This window comes from Macrotis lagotis, chromosome 1 (genome assembly GCF_037893015.1).
Source record: "Macrotis lagotis isolate mMagLag1 chromosome 1, bilby.v1.9.chrom.fasta, whole genome shotgun sequence".
Taxonomy (NCBI): domain Eukaryota; kingdom Metazoa; phylum Chordata; class Mammalia; order Peramelemorphia; family Peramelidae; genus Macrotis; species Macrotis lagotis.
This window is the reverse complement of record NC_133658.1, coordinates 914,958,673-914,970,044: the sequence shown is the minus strand read 5'-3', so window position 1 is coordinate 914,970,044 and position 11,372 is coordinate 914,958,673. Positions and strand designations below refer to the sequence as shown.

The following is an 11,372-nucleotide window of genomic DNA, read 5'->3' as shown; positions in this document are numbered from 1 at the left end:
GAGCACAGATGTGTTCATAGACAGTAGAGAAGTAGATAAGAGAGAGACTAGCCCATAAGTGAGAAAGTGAGGGTCACTGAAGAGAATCTGTGTTCCCCTAAGGACAGTTTGTGCAGTTCCTGAGACAGGAGGAGGACCCTTGAAAGTTCCAGAGCTTTAAATCCTGAGGACAGAGGGTGTCCTGATGTTCTTGTTGGGTTTCTCTGCCAGTTCCCCACAGATAATGAGAACAGAGGTGAAAGCATGTGATTCCAGTTTCTGTGTGAGTTGTGAAGTATTTCATTACTTTTCTTTGCCTTCCTCTACAAGTTGTCGTTTTTATTTCTTTTGCCTTGTTGCTGAGGCAACAACATTGTGTTTAAGATCTAAATGCAACTTCATTGTGAGTGACTGAATTTGTGTAAATGGAAGTGCATTGGTGGGGGCTTACAGCCTATGGTACCCAGGCCCTTTACTGTCTGCTCTTTCATTGAGATCTTTCATTCCCCTTTTGGAGAAAAAATGAAGCATAATTGCATGGTTAGCCTTAGAAGCATTTTTAGAGATTTGGGAAACTGTTGAATTTTTTTTTCACTGTATGTACACGTATATTTCCATTTTACAAAATTCCCTCCACCTCCCTTCCCACCTCACTTCCCTCAGCTGGGAATGGTCAGGTTAGCCATTTACATATATATGTTGATAAATGTTTACAAATTAATAAATTTTTGGCATGAGGGAATTAGGATTAAGGGAAAGACATACATAAGAGATAATTTTTTGTAAGATCAGATGCTGAAAGGTTGTGATGTGTGTGTGTGTGTGTGGTGTGTGTGTATTTGTTCTGGTTTTTCTTTCTCTGGATGGGGGATAATGTAGTCTATAGCCATTCAAATACAGTTGTCTCAGCTCTCTGAACTGCTGAGAGAAGTTGTCTTTCGTCTCATAATGTTGTTGTTGATGTGTACATTGTTCTCTTGTCTACTCCTTTCGCTCAGCATCAGATCCTCAGCATAAGTCATTCCATGCTTCTCTAGAGTCTATTTATGGTTTTTTATAGAACAATCATATTCCATAGGCTCCATGCACCATAACTTGTTTAGCCATTCCCCAATGGATGGGCATCCCCTCAATTTCCAGTTCTTTGCCCACTACAAAAAGGGCTGCTATGAATATTTTGGAACATGTAGGACTTTTCCCATTTTTTATAATTTCTTCTGGATATAGACCCAAGAATTGGAATTTCTGGGTCAAAGGGCATGAACAGTTTTATTGCTCTTTAAGCACAGCTCCATATTCTTCTCCAGAAAGGTTGGATCCATCTGCAACTCCACCGGCAATGCATCAATGCCCCAGTCCCTCCCACAATATCTCCAACATTGATCATCTTGCCTTTTTTGTCATCTTGGCTAACTTAATAGGTATGAGATGATACCCCATTGTTGTTTTAATGTGCCTTTTTCTAATCAATAGTGATTGGGAGCATTTTTTCATATGATCATATGTAGCTTAAATTTCTTCATTTGAAAACTGTCTATTCCTATCCTTTAACTATTTATCAACTGGGAAATAACTTGTGATCTTATAAATTTGATGCAATTCTCTCTATATTTTAGAATGAGACCTTTATCAAAACTCCTAGTTGTGAAGATTGTTTCCCTTGCTTTCTGCTTTCCTTCTAATTTTGGTAGCATTGGTTTTATTAGTGCAAAACACCTTTTTAATTTGATATAATCAAAATCATTCAATTTACTTTTTATAATGTGCTCTAATTCTTGTTTGTCATAAATTCATCCCCTTTCCATAGATCAGATAAGGGTATTTTTTGGTCTATTAATTTATCTATAGTATTGCTCTTTATGTCTAAATCTAGCACCTATTTTTACCTTATTTTGGTATAGAGTTGAGACATGGGTCTATGCCAAGTTTTTGCCATAGCATTTTCCAGTTTTCCCCAACAATTTTTTGTTAAATGGTGAGTTCTTATCCAGAAGCTGATGTCTTTGTGTTTATCACATAGTAGATTGCTGTAGTCATTTACTGCAGTTTCTTTAGAACCCATCCTAACCACTGATCCATTACTCTATTTATACCAGGCAGTTTTGATGACTGGTGCTCTAATAATACAATTTTTAGATCTGGTAGAGCTAAACTGCCTTCCTTTACATTTTTCCATCAGTTCCCCTTTCTATTCTTACCCTTTTGTTGCTTCAGATGAATTTTGTTACTATTTTTTCTAGCTCAGTAAAGTATTTATTTGGTAGTTTGAGTGCCATGGGACTGAATAAGCAATTCAATTTGGGTAGAATTGACATTTTTACTATATTAGCTTGCACTAACTAGGAGCATGTGACATTTTCCCAATTATTTAGATGTGACTTTATTTGGGTGCAGAGTGCTTTATAATTGTGTTCATACAATTTCTGGGTTTGTCTTGGGAGGGAGATTCCCACGTATTTAATAGTTATTTTAAAGTTATTCCCAAGTAAAAATAGTTATTTTAAATGGAATTTCTCCTCTTCCCATCTCTTGTTCTTAGGCTTTGTTGTTCATATATAGAAATGCTGATAATTTATGTGGGTTTATTTTATATCCTGCTACTTTGCTGAATTTTTTAATTGTTTCAAAGAGTTTTTAAGATGTTTTTCTTGGCTTCCTCTAAGTATACCATCATATCATCTGCAAAGAGTGAAAGTTTGCTTCCTCATTGCCAATTCTGATTCCTTCAATTTCTTTTTTTCTTCTCTTATTGCTACTGTTAACATTTCCAATACTATATTGAATTATGATGGTGATGTGGGCATCCTTGTTTCACCCTGATTTTATTGCAAATGCTACAAATTTATTCCTATTCCATATAATGTTTGTTGATGGTTTTAGATAGATACTATTTATTATTTTAAGGAAAACTCCATTATTCCTAAAATTTCCAGTGTTTTTAAAAGGAATGGATGTTGTATTTTATCAAGGCTTTTTCAGCATCTATTGAGATAATCATATGATTTCTATTGGTTTTACTATTGATATGGTTTAATTATGTTGGGTGTTTTCCTAATGTTGAACCATCCCTGCCTGCCTGGTGTAAATCCTACTTGATCATGGTGTATTATCCTGGTAATAACTTGTTGTAGTCTCATTGCTAAAACTATATTTAAGAATTTTTGCATTGGGGCAGCTAGGTTGCACAGTGGACAGAGCACTGGCCCTGGAGTCATGAGTACCTGAGTTCAAATCCGGTCTAAGACACTTGATAATTACCTAGCTGTGTGGCCTTGGGCAAGCCACTTAACCCCATTTGCCTTGCAAAAACCTAAAAAATAAAAATAAAAGATTTTTGCATCAATATTCATTAGGGAGATTGGTCTATAATATTCTTTTCTCTGTTTTTGTTCCTCCTTCTTGAGGTATCAGCACCATGTCGGTGTCATCAAAGGAGTTTGGCAGAACTCCTTCCTCTCCTATTTTTTAAAAATAGTTTATGTAGAATAGGAATTAATGTTCCTTAAATGTTTGGTAGAATTCACTTGTAAATCAATCTGGACCTTGAGACTATTTTTTAGGGAATTTATTGATGCTTTCTTCAATTTCTTTTTCTGAAATGGGGTTATTTAAGTAATTTGTTTCCTCTTCTGTTAATCTGGGTGGTTTTACATTTTTTTGTCAATACTCATCTCTTTAACTCAAGTTTTTCCAATTTATTGACATACAGTTTGTCAAAGTAGGTCTAAATTATCTCTTTAATTTCTCCTTATTGGTGGTTAGTTCACCTTTTTTCATCTTTGATACTGGTAATTTAGTTATCTTCTTTCTTTTTTTAATCAGATTGACCAAAGGTTTGTCTATTTTATTGACTTTTTCATAAACCAACTCTTAGCTTTATTTATGAGAACAATGATTTTCTTGTTTTTAATTTTACTAATCTCTCCCTTGATTTTCAGAATTTCAACTTGGTATTTAATTGGGGATGTACAATTTTTTTTCTTTTTCTAACTTTTTTAGTTGCATACTCAATTCATTTGGTTGCAGGGGCCCAGAGTCAGCCCCTGGCTAGGGCCAGAGTCTGAGGTTGGGACTGAGGGTGTGGGTCAGTATCAGCTTCAGGGTGTCATTAGTCTCTGACCATGATGATTGGCTCTTATAGCCACATTGGTATCTCTTGACAGTCTCTGCTTCCATGTAAGAGATGAAGACCTGAGCCCCCTACCCTCCAGATTTCCTCCATGTTCAGGACAACTCCTTCCTTCCTTAGAATATACAGATTAGCCCCCTGGGGCCCTTCACACCAGGGGGTCACCAGCTTCACCCCAGAGGATCACCAAGCCCTGGCTCAGCCCTGAGGGAGGGTCTGGGCAATAGGACTGCAAGAGAAGCACAGCCCAGAAAGTCGCCCTCACTGCCCCCCCCAGGGGTCACCCCCAGGTCCCCTCACAGCATCCTCCCCCTGGATCCCCTCCCCATCTTCCTGTCCCACTGGTTACCCTGGGAACAGCTTCCAGTGCTGAGCAGGCAGAGGGTCAGGGGGCATTTGGGGAAATGACTCACCTTATTGTGCCCAGATGCCCCAGCATGGACACATCCCCGTAGCAGAGACTCTGGGTTAGACTCAGCTTCCTGCCCCAGAACCCACATCCTTATCCCGAAACCTGAGGGACAAGGGAATGAGATCCCAGAGTTCCAGGATGGGAGTGGTTACAGAAGGGGCAGCCAGACAACCAGGAGCCCTGGCCACAGTCCTCCTTGCACTCCTTCCTCTTGGTGCCTCTATTTCCTGATCTGTAAAATGGGGTGGATGGGTTGATGTAGTGACTCTCAGGTTCCTTCTAGCCTTGGTCTCCATCTTGAAGACTCCCTCTTTCTAGGACTTACCAATGCAGAGTTGGGCAGTGTGGGGTCCAATGTGCCCTTCAGGGGTGGTGAGGAGAGCGTGGTCACATGGACCTCTTAGTAGAGGGTCTGAGCAGGGTGGGATCAGGCTGGTCCTTCTCCAAGTTCCCCAATCCCCTGCCCCCAATGAAGAGAGGGGGCAATACCTTCTTCTTTGTGGTTTCCCCAGCATCCATGGGGTGGGGCTGGTTTTCTTGGCAGGGGAGCCTTTGAGAGCCCAGCTTGAGACTTGAAACAAGGTCCTGCCCTTCTCTGGGTCCTGACCTCTCCCTCTGGAAAATGGACAGAAGGTGAAAGCCCCTTCCTTCTGCTAAGACTCTGATTCCCTTCAAATCAGCTAGTCAACAAATACTTATGAAGCTCTATGCTAGTCACTTTGCTAAGCTCTGGGGCTGTAAAGAAAGATGATAAAGACCGTCTATGCCCAGTAACTGTCCAGTGTGTGGGGGGAGCGCCAAATAGCCTAGATGGATAAACAATATCTACAGGAAAACAAACTGGAGATGTTCTCAGGGAGAAATTACAACTTTAATACATGCCCCATAAAGCTTATAGGAGAAGTGATTTTATTTTCTTTTGCTTTCCAATTTTTGAATATTCAATTCTATTTTCATTTTCACTTCCATATTCTCTCCTCTCCTCTCTCTCCTCTCCTCACTGAGAGGGAAATAAATGAGAGCCCCTTATCCAAACAAAGTCTTGTTTAACATTTCTAGACTCACAATGTTTTCCCTTCCCCCAAATGAAAAGAAAGATTAAAGAAAAGAACTAGACAAAAGGCTGCTTCAATCTTCTGTCAGCGTTCACCAATTCCTCTCTTTGGAGGTGGAATGTATTTTTTCCCCATGAGTCTTTTGCAATTGTGGTGGATCTCTATGATCAGAGCAGTTAAACCTTTCACAGCTGATGATGAAGACAATATTGTTTTGGAAATTTTTCTCAATTTTTCATCTCCTCTGAGTCTTCTCAGATTTTTCTGAAATCATCCCACAGGTTGGATTTTAGCTGGTCTTGCACCTTGAGAAACATCAGCACAGAGATGATAATTGAATGAAGTAGAGCTGATGAGGTCACCAACCAAAGGGAGTCAGGACAGAGACTTGGAGGGACACCCTCCACCAGTGGGCCATGACCTAGTGGAAAATCAGGAGACAGAGAAGGAGAGATCAGACAGGCAGGAAACTACCCAGAGGAGGATGGCACCCAGAAATTCTAGAGAGAAGAGAGTATCAAAGGAAGAGGGTGATGGACAATGTAAAATGTTGAGATATCCAAGGTCTGGAAGGATGAGGATGGAAAAGTTTAATGAATTTAGCCATAGAGATCACTGGCAACTTATGAGAGAGTTATTTTGATGCAATGATGAGGTTGGAAGCTGGATTGTAAGGTCTTAAGAACAAAGAGAGAGAGAGGAGAGCTAAAAATATCTTTGACACATTTAAAAAATGAAAATAAAAGTCAAAATGGTCATGACCTCTTGCCCATATATTCTTTTCTTGATTTTTTTCTTCATTTTGCATCAATTCATGTAAATCTTCTCTGGAATCTTTCAAGTCTTCACATTCATTCTTTTTCACAATGCAGTAATTATTTCTGTTGCCTTTATGTACCACAATTTCCTAAAAGTTATTTCACTCTACACTTACAAGTAAAACAAACATTGCCCACAAAAAAAATGAAAACGAGAGGAGAGGGAAAGTGGTGATATCTCCTATGGAGCCCTTCCTTCAGGAGCTAAGCCAGTTAAGAGGGGAGGAGCACACAAATCATTACTGATGACAGAAATGTAAGATGAAAACAACTATGAGATTCCACCCTCACAAATATTAGCTTGGTTAAGATGAGAAAAGAGAGAGAATGAATAACATTAGAGAGGTTGTGGGATAATTGGGACATTGATGCATTTTTGGTGGAGTTGTGAATAGATCCAGCCATGCTGGAGAACAATATGTAACTATGCCCAAAGATAAAACTAATCATACATTTGACACAACAATTCCAATACTAAGCCCAAATCCAGAAGATCATAAAAATAGCAAAAATGTTCCAAAATATTCACAACAGCTCTTTTTGTGGTGCAAAAAGTTAGAAATTGAGGGGATGCCCATCCATTGGGGAATGGCTGAACAAGTTATGGTACATAAATACTATGGAATACTTTTGTTCGATAAGGAAACTGTAAATGGTTTTGTCCTTCATTCTCAAAGAGGACCATAGCACCATGACATCAGGGAGGTGATGCCATGACAAGCACATGAAATGGTTTTGAGTGAGGGGGTACTATGCTAAGTCCCCCAGTCTCACTTTTACTTCCAGAGTCATCTGGGTCCAGTGGCAGATATGAATCAGAACAACTGGAGATGACCCTGGATGTGAGGTAATCAGGGTAAGTAATTTGCCCAAGGTTATTCAGATAGTATTAGATGTTGGAATCTAACTCCTGTCTTCCTGATTCCCAGACCACTGCTCTATCCACTGTGCCACCTAGAAAAGCCTGAAATGAATTACAGGAACTGATGCTGAGGGAAAGGAGCAGAACAAAGAGAACATCCTAACAACAGCAACATCATACACAACTATAACGGTGAGTTGATTAAACTTGATGGATGCAGTTCAGAGAGCTAGGACTATCCTGGGAGACCTATTTGGGACAATGCTATCCACATCCAGGAAAGAAAAGCAAAACCAAACCAAACCAAATCGAGAAAATCCTACAGAATCTAAATGAACACCACCTGGACTTTTTAAAAAATTCTCTTATGTCTTTCTTATCCCATGGGTTTTTTTTCTTTTTCCTTACTCCTAATTCCTCAGACAAAAAAATGACTAATCTGTAAACTTGTTTAAACACAATTGTGTATATACAAATGTTCATCTGAGGGAGGGAGGTGGGAAGGAAGGGTGGAAGGAAATTATGTAACTTAAAAATATGCATATGGATGTGAATGAATGCTGAAAAACTTTCATAACATGTCTTTGGAAAAATAAAATATCAATTGAAAAGAAATGTGGAGGAGCACAGGCATGTTCGAGGGTAGTAGAGAAGTAAATAGGGAGGACACTGGCCATATGTGAGAAAGTGGAGTAACTGAGGAGTATCTATGTTCCCCAAGGACAGTTTGTGCAGTTCCTGAGACAGAAGGAGGACACTGAAGTTTCTAGTTCCAGAGCTTTAAAGAAACCATTCTCCCTGATGTTCTTGCTGGGTTTCTCTGAGTTTCTCTGCCAGTTCCCCACAGATAATGAGAACAGAGGTGGGAAAGAATGTGATTCCAGCTTATGTGTGAGTTGTGAAGTGTTTCTTATTTTTCCTTTGCCTTCCTACAAGTTAAGCTATTCTTATTTCTATTACCTCATTGCTGAGACACACATTGTGTTCAAGATCTAAATGAGTCCTTATTGTGAGTGACTGACTGGTTTTTGTCCTTCAATCATCGAAGAAGACCAGATTGGCATCACTATGTTTGAGACCAACAGTGGTGTGTCTGAGCATGGCTGATCAGACCAATATGAGCTCAAAATGTTCTTCCACAGGTTGGGCATAAACAGTCCCATGTAACCTATCAGATTAGCTAATATGACCAGGAAGGAAAAATGATCAATGTTGGAAGGGATGTGGGAAATCTAGGACACCAATGTATTTTTGTGTGGAACTGTGAATTCATCCTATCTTTCTGGAGAGAAATTTGGAATTATGGCCAAAGGGCAACAAAAATGTGCATACCCTTTGATCCAGCATACCACTACTGGGTCCATACCCTGAAGAGATGATGAAAAAGGGTAAAAACATCACTGTACAAAAATATTCATAGCAGCCCAGTTTGTTATGGCACAGAATTGGAAATCAAGTAAATGTTCATCAATTGGGGAATGGCTGAACAAATTATCATATCTTATATGTATGTTATGGAAAATTGTTGTTCTATCAGAAACCAAGAGGGATGGGAATTCAGAGAAGCCTAGAAAGACTTGCACGAACTGATGTTGGGCGAGATGAGCAGAACCAGAAGGGACACTGTACACCCTAACAGCAATAAGGGGGTGATGATCAACCTTAATGGACTTGCTTCATTCCACCAGTGCAACAATCAAGGACAATTTTAGAGCACCTGCAATGGAGAATATCATCTGTTTCCAGATAAAGAACTGTGGAGTTTAAACAAAGACCAAATTCTATTACTTTCAATTTTTTTTAAAAAAGTGTCTTTGTCCTACATAATTTTGCTATCTCTAATATTTTATTTTCTCCTCAAGGATATGATTTCTGTCTCAACACATTCAATTCCATCAATGTATAGCGCAGAAACAATGTAAAGATTGTCAGACTGCCTTCTCCACAGAGAAGGGGGGAGGGAAGGGGAGGGTGGGGGGAAAAGTGTAAAATTCAAAACCTCACAAAAATAATAGGTAGAAACTTCTATTGTATATAATTGGAAAACAAATAAAACATTAAAAAAAAAGAAAAACCTGAACTAAACACAGTCCAAAATATGCTCCACCCCTAAAAAATAGTGCGCCCTCCAGGTCTGGTGACAGACAGAATGAGCACATGGGACCTCTTAGTAGAGAGTCTCAGCCCAGGGTGGGGTCCAGGCTGGTCCTGCTCCAAGTTCCCCATTTCCCTGCCCCCAATGGAGAGAAGGGCAACTCCTTCCCCCTTTGTGGTTTCCCCTGCATTCATGGGGTGGGCTTGATAACACAGCTTGAGATGTGGCCCAGTCCCTGGCCTTCTCTGGGCCTTGACTTCTCCCTCTGTTAAATGGACAGGAGGTAGAAGCCCCTTCCTTCTGGTGAGACTCTGGACTTCCTCCAAATGAACTAGTCAACAAATATTTTTAGAGAAAATCAGTGTGCCAGTCACTGATCTAAGCCCTGGGGCTGGAAAGAAAAACAGTAAAGACGGCCCCTGCCCAGTGTCTGGGTGGGGGCACAGGGGGGCACCACACAATCCAGGTGGAAAAAAGAAGACCTAAACAGACTAAACTGAAGATGAGCTCAGGGAGAAGTCACAGACTGTAAAGTGAGACCCCAGACTTTCATAAGAGGTGAGATTTTCTTTTGCTTTGCTTTTGAGTTTTTGCAAATTCAGTTCTATTTCCTCTGTCCTCACTGAGAGGGAGATGTGACCTCTTCTCGAGTATTCAGGATCCCCCTCACTTCTCTGGGTGATTTTCCTAAGTTTGGTCCAGGAGAGCTTTGAAGGCCTGACTATAAAGGCACTGATGCAGAGCTCTCTTTTACTCTGGATTCTCTGCAGGAACCAAGCAAATTTCTGAGAGTAAAGTCTGGAACTGAGAGGAAAGTGGGGGGCCCCCAAAGGCGGGGGTTGGACACTGGACCAATGAGAAGGACAGAAAAAGTACCAGCTTAGTTTTATTGCCATAGGAATAATTTTCAAAGGCAGACAAAACAATTTTAAAAAACAACCTCATCTCTAAGGACAAAAGATCTAAAATATCTAAGGAAACACTGAAAAAAAAGGCAGGATTCAAGGGATCTTGGGCAGTTAATTGGTGCAGTGCATGGAGTGCTGGACCTGCAATCTTCAGGAGTTCAGATCCAGCCTCAGACACTTACTGTCTGTGTGACCCTAGGTAAGTCACTTAACTCTGCCTGCCTCAGTTTCCTGATCTGTAAAATGAACTGGATAAGGAAATGACAAACCACTTTAGTATCTTTGCCAAGAAAACCTCAAATGGGGGTCACAGAATCAGGCAGTAGCAAAACAAGAGATAATAGCCCTCTAGACCATACACTAGACTACAAATCAGCAACCATCTCTCACATTTGGTACTAGGTTTTTTGAACTCAGGTTAATTTATAGTCCTGTGTGACCCTAATGGATCACTCCAAACAATGAACAGTTACATGTTCAGTAAGTTGTAAAATCTAATAGAATACTTGCTCACATTCATGTCCCATCGACCAGAAAAAGCACCTCCCCAGCTCTAGATTTCAGAGATACCACTTTCTGAATCAAGGGGATATATCAAGTCTCATTTTGTCATTTACCTGTATCTGCTGATAATTTCAGATTGTAATTCATCTGTCTTCTTATATGTGCACAAAAAGAATTTTAATACATTTGCAGTATTATATATCCTTATATTATTTGAGAGAAGCTTTTATTTTTACCCCCAATTAAATGAAGAATATCACAAAATAGTCAGTTGTCCACAAATTTATAATCAATTCTTTCTAAATTGGAAGTTAATATAATTCTTGAAACTTGCAGTGACATTATGACTTGAACTCTTTTTGTTTGTAGTTTTTGGAAGGCAATGGGGTTAAGTGACTTACCCAAGGTCACAGCTAGGTAATTATTAAGTGTCTGAGGCTGGATTTGAACTCAAATCCTCCTGACTCCAGGACTGTGCTCTATCCCCTGTGTAACCAAGTGTCCCCAAGCTTGAACTCGTTCTTACACAGAAATCAATATAGTTTTATACAGAGGAAAATAAACAAAAGTAAAAGTAAAACAACACACTGGATCCTCCAGAGATGCTGGA

General features: G+C 39.8%; 1 long non-coding RNA gene across 2 annotated transcripts in view; it reads left to right on the top strand.

Annotated features, from left to right (window-relative positions):
* The window catches only part of LOC141509844 (uncharacterized), a 65,616-nt gene extending 57,505 nt beyond the window's left edge, over positions 1-8,111 (top strand). Inside the window, exons 8-10 of one of the 2 annotated variants that reach the window (XR_012474723.1) lie at positions 1,287-1,400; positions 7,323-7,447; positions 7,982-8,111. This is a non-coding gene — a long non-coding RNA (uncharacterized LOC141509844). Of the gene's footprint in view, positions 1-1,286; positions 1,401-7,322; positions 7,448-7,976 lie in introns of both variants that reach the window. The other variant, XR_012474722.1, reaches the window with a different exon arrangement.
* Positions 8,112-11,372: the final 3,261 nt, after the last annotated feature.